At 36.6% G+C, this 5,080-nt stretch overlaps 1 non-coding gene across 1 annotated transcript; it reads right to left on the bottom strand.

Moving 5' to 3' along the window:
* Nucleotides 1-3,201: 3,201 nt before the first annotated feature.
* LOC112478575 lies at nucleotides 3,202-3,320 on the bottom strand. The gene has a single exon (XR_003045885.1). It is a non-coding gene; the product is annotated as a 5S ribosomal RNA (ribosomal RNA).
* Between the last annotated feature and the right edge of the window lie 1,760 nt (nucleotides 3,321-5,080).

Raw genomic sequence — 5,080 nt, 5'->3', positions numbered from 1 at the left:
TTTCTCACTCAGATTTTAAAATTGTTATTTCCCTAACTATATCATCTAGAAACTTCCTGAGATTACTACATGGGGAAATTTCTATAGATGTTTATATTTTTTTCTCACATATTCTGATAAGTTAGTTGTGTATAGAATTCTAGATTCAAACTAATTTATTCCTAGAGCTTGAAAGGCGTTCTTCCATTGTCTTTAGCATTCATTATTCGTGATGAAAATTCTGATGCCAGGTGGATTTCGATCTACTGGTTATGTGATTTTGCCTTTTAAGGATATTTCTTTTATCTTTTGTGTTCTAAAATATTTAAAAAAAAGTAAAAGAAGTCTGTGTGCATGTGTGTGTGTTACCTTGAGGTCATTCAGATATTCCTTTTGAGTTGAAAAATCTTATCTTTCTACACCTCTGGTAAATTCTTACCCTGAGATCACTTGACGGTTCCTTTTGAATTAATAAACCATATCTTTTTACGCCTCTGGTAAACTGTTTTCTATCATTTATTTATTTAAATTTCTCTCCATTTTGTTGTGTGTTCTCCTTTTCTAGAATTTTATTGAATGTCTTTTAATAAAAATAATACAATTTTTTTTAGTACTATCTATAGCTTATCTATTCTGGAAAAGGCTATCAATTTTGGCTCCTAACCTTTCTATTAAACTCTAAATTTAGGCAAACGATTTTTAATTTCCAAGAAGTCTTTCATAGTTTTTTTTCATTTTTTTTTCTTTTGTTATCACCATCTGTTCTTATTTTATAGAGGCGACAGTATCTTTCTGAATCTTTCTATTATTTGTGAATTTTCAAAAGTTCACTTATGTTCTATGAATTTTCTATTCATTTTAGGTTTAATTGATCTGGATGTGCTATTTAGGCACAAAGAACATTGTTGATTTTCATAGGCAGTTGGAAACAGTTGGAATTGTGTTCTCGGATGCCTTCCCCTTCATGAGCTAACTGGGAGCTCTATGTCTGATGTCAAAATTGTCCACTGGAAGACTTGACTTTACAGTCTGCTTATAGACTTGAGTTGGTCATTAGACTAGGAGTCCCCCAAGTGCCATATGAATAGGCCTTTCGAAGCCTTAGCTTTTCTCAAGAGGTCAAGTTAAGTACTGTCAAAGGAGGATGCTTTGTTGTTTTTGTTTTTGTTTGCCAGGTAGCAAGTTGCTCTGTGTGAGGGTGGTGGTGAAAATGAGAAGGGCCAACAGGGCTCCTGTTCTCTACACCATCTTTAATTAGTTCTTCTGTTTGAGGTCTCCATTTTGTACCTGCTAATTCTAAGTGGACCCTCCCCTACATTTTTCCACCTAGAGTGGATTTACCTCTTTCTGTGAATTTACACACTAGTATAGAGAGGCAGAAAGTACACAAGTTAACAAATCGATAAGCATTGTAATTTCAAACAGTACTATGAGAGAAATAAAATAGGGTGATAATTATAAGGAGACAGTGAGAGGTAACTTACTTTTTTGCCTCAACAAAATAAAGATTCGTTTTCAGAGTAAATAATTGGCAAAAAAAAAAAAAAAAGAGCACTGGGGATTCTGAATTCTTAGGTTTTGTCAATGTTTCATGTGTTTCCTACGCTAGTGGAAGATGGAAACAAAAATGCAAACATCTGGACATCGTTCTTTGAGGTCCACTAATTTGAAGAGTTGTTTTTGAGACAGGACTGGCAACAAAGTACTATATCTTTATTTAGAAACAACTTTTAAAGCAAATTAAGGTACCTTTATAATCACTGTAAATGGGAGAAATGAAGGGGCATTTATACTTTATATAGAATCTTATTTTAAGTTCAATTAATACAAATCACTAATGTCTATCTATGAAACAGGAACTCCGGATATATCCACACTTACTGGCTTTGGAAAATAATAAAACTAAAACTGCATTACTTTTAAATATCCTATAAAGCAGGCTTCTTACCGTATTTTGGCAGAACAGATTTTAGGGATTAGTGTTCTATTGAGGGTGTGTTATGTTATACTGTATTAAGCATTCAGCTATCAAAGAAGAGAGAAATCTGAGATTAAAATGTAGAAAACAAGCCCAAATATTAGGGGAAGTCTTAGCTCATTGCATGGATTGCTGTAACATTTCAGTTAGGCTGATACTTCTCTAATTATCTGTGACAGAGGACCAGTTTTGTTTGCTTGTTTTATTTAAGCTACTAATTCATTTTAATTCAAACTTCTATACAATGCAATAAAAACATATTACTCAGAAATTGAGAATACAAAGATAAAAATATGACACTTAAAAATTAGATTCAACAGATATAAAATTACTCGGTGAAGTTGCTATCGAAGTTTCTAAACTCAGACTTTCACTTCTGGACTTTTGCCATTGCAAGCCAGTAATACGGCATTTGCTTACTGGCTCCGGCTCACACTGGGAGGAGCCTTGAGTTAGCGTGTGTGCATGCAAGCAGCATCAACACTATAAGCTGCTGTTCTGAGTTTAGATGAAATGGGTTCTCTTAAATCTCCTGCTCACTGATGAGTATACGAGAATCGTGTCAATACCTTTGTGATGTCATATATTTTTATCTGAAAATTGGAACCAATAATGAATGACCTCATGAGACTGTGATAAAATACTTTTTCTTCCTATTTTCTACCATTTCACACACCCACAGAGCACCATAAAGACCTGCAGATCTTCAGAGTTTGATGCAGGCTTTTTCTTCTGCTGGTTGTCTCAGTCACAGGATGCCCCTCCCTGGCCACTGCAGCAGATTATCTTGTCACTATTGATTTCCGGGTCTCCAAATACCCAAGTGGGAATCAGGACTGGTTACATGACTTGGCCACCCTGAAAATAACCCTATGCTAAATATGAGCAGCTGGAGTTCAAAATTGCAATCAGATTTTTCCCTAAAAATCCGTTGCATTATGTGCGTGTATGGGTGGCGGGGGTACCTACATGCTTATGTGTGTATGTGAGTGTTTATAAACGCCTCCTTTGGGGAATATTTTCTAGCCCTGTCACTTCATTTTCTCAGAACTTTCTTCACTCCCTTTCTCTTGGGAGCCCACAGAGTCCTCCCTGTCTCACGATCACAGACACAGGGTGCCCAGTTCTCTTTATCTCCAAATGCTTCTGCACGTCTATATCTCTCTGTTGCAGTATTTATTTTATTCTGTGCTCTTGATTGACTGAGAGCATTGTTGAGAGTGTGATTCTTTTTTTTTTTTAAACTCCTACAGCACCTGGTCTTCCTAGGTGGTCTCCCATCCAAGTACTAACCGGGCCCGACCCTGTTTAGCTTCCGAGATCAGACGAGATCGGGCATGTTCAGGGTGGCATGGCCATAGACGAGAGTATGATTCTTAATTTTACCCCTTGCTATACCGCCTTCATACTCTGCATCCTGTCTCTAGTTACTCTTTTTTTAATTAAAAATTATTGGGGAGACATTAACCAACAAAATCCAATAAGTTTCAACTGTACAATTCAACGATATGTCATATATATATATATTGCATTGGGTGTTCACCATCCAGAGTTAGATTTCCTTCCGTCACCAAATATTTGACCCCTTTAACCCCTATCTACCTTTCCCCACCCTATTCCCTCTAGTAACCACTAATCCACTCCATATCCATGAGTTTCTGCTTGTTTGTCATGTCTGTTTATTCCTTTTAGATTTATATCTCATACATGAGTAATATCATGTGGTTTTCAACTTTTCCTTTCTGACTTATTTTGCTTAGCATGATTATCTCAAGATCTATTCATATTGTCATAAATGGTGGTATTTCATTTTTTCTTATTATAGCTGACTAATATTCCATTGTATATATGTACTACATCTTCTTTATCGAATCATCTATTGTAGGACACTTTGGTTACTTCCTTGTCCTGGCCACCTAATGAACAATGCATAACCTTTACGTAAAAACAAACAAACAAACAAACAAACAAAAAACAACAGCATTTTACTGTCAATAAAAACGTTTGACTTCTCTCACTCATGATGATAATGAGTATTCTTTGTTTAGCAAATGTGATAAATAAACCCACCTGACAAGATACCCAATATTGCCTCCATGTATTTATTTTCTGCTACCTTAGCACAGAATGCCACAGCAGCAACGGAAGAAGAAATGCTAAGATCTAGTCAAGTCATGCATTTAAAATAGAGGACACCATCATCTTTGGGTCTTTTATAGCTGCCATCTCTCACCTCTCAAAGAACAAATAAAAGTCCTCTAGTGGTTCAGTGGGAAAGAGATCCCCAGCTTGGCCCAGATATTTCCTGACTGATACATTAATTCATTTTATGATTCCAGTAAAATCAATGAGACCAGCACTCCACACTCAAGGACAAGGTCCAAGAAGCCAATTAGTAGTTGAGCACTTGGAACAATGACTAACAGTACTCCGTATGTGTGGGAGTGGGTGGGGCCAAAGAACGAGGTTACCAGGTTGGTGTGTATTTCTCAGTGAATTGGGGCCAGCTAGCCAGCAGTCTGACCAACTAATGTGCATCTCATTTAATGTAATAATATACATTAAGGGCTGTCAGGCCCTATTGTGGAAAATGAAGAACTATGCCTTGTACCCCTACATATGGGCGTCTGCATATGGAACCCTTTAACGGTTCTTAAGAGACCCATTGGGGTTTCTCATTATTGTGAAACATCTCCTGGAATCCAGAGAGAGAAGGCTCTTGGCAGAATTGCTTCTGCCATTTCAAATTTTCACTGTGAAAATAATTAGATGATGAGATTTAGACAGAAACCGCTAACGAATATTTTTTTAAGTCTCCTTTTTAATGTACAGAAAATGAAAATCTGAAATCGGCAAGCACGAAAGGAAAACAGTATGGTGCAGTTCATTCTGGGGGTGGGTTTGGGGGGGTTCCTTTTTTCTGACTTTAATGCTTGGCTTCCTGTGGTTACAAGTGGGGGGGATTTTTTTCATTTTTTGAACATTATACAATCCTGTTGAAAATTGGACCAAGGGTTGTTTTTTTAAACTCCTGTTCTAACTTTCTAAATGCAAGCAAGCATCCATTGTTCCTCCAGGATTATATCTGTTTCTTTAGAGGGAACCCTGACATTAGAGAAACTT

The sequence above is a fragment of the Pteropus alecto genome, unplaced genomic scaffold, assembly GCF_000325575.1.
Source record: "Pteropus alecto unplaced genomic scaffold, ASM32557v1 scaffold61, whole genome shotgun sequence".
NCBI lineage: Eukaryota > Metazoa > Chordata > Mammalia > Chiroptera > Pteropodidae > Pteropus > Pteropus alecto.
This window is presented reverse-complemented; position numbering and strand designations above follow the sequence as displayed.